Below are 316 nucleotides of genomic sequence, written 5' to 3' on the forward strand. Positions count from 1 at the left end.
TGAAAGAACACCAATATATATAAAGCAAACCCTACTAGAATTGAAGAAATAAACAGATAAATCTACAATTATAATGAGAGACTTTAATACACCATTTTTGAAAAGGGATATAACAACCAGAAAGAAACTCAACAAAGATACAGAGGAACTAAACAGCACAATCTACCAACTTGACCTCCTAGATTTGTACAGAGCATTCAACCCAACAGCACAATATGCAAATTTTTTCCAGTGCACCTAGATCATTCTTCAGAATTGACCATGTGATAGGACACAAAGCAAGCCTCCATTATTTTGCAAAGTTCAAAATACCACA

Source organism: Chrysochloris asiatica, unplaced genomic scaffold (assembly GCF_000296735.1).
Source record: "Chrysochloris asiatica unplaced genomic scaffold, ChrAsi1.0 scaffold00507, whole genome shotgun sequence".
In the NCBI taxonomy this organism is placed as follows: Eukaryota; Metazoa; Chordata; class Mammalia; order Afrosoricida; family Chrysochloridae; genus Chrysochloris; species Chrysochloris asiatica.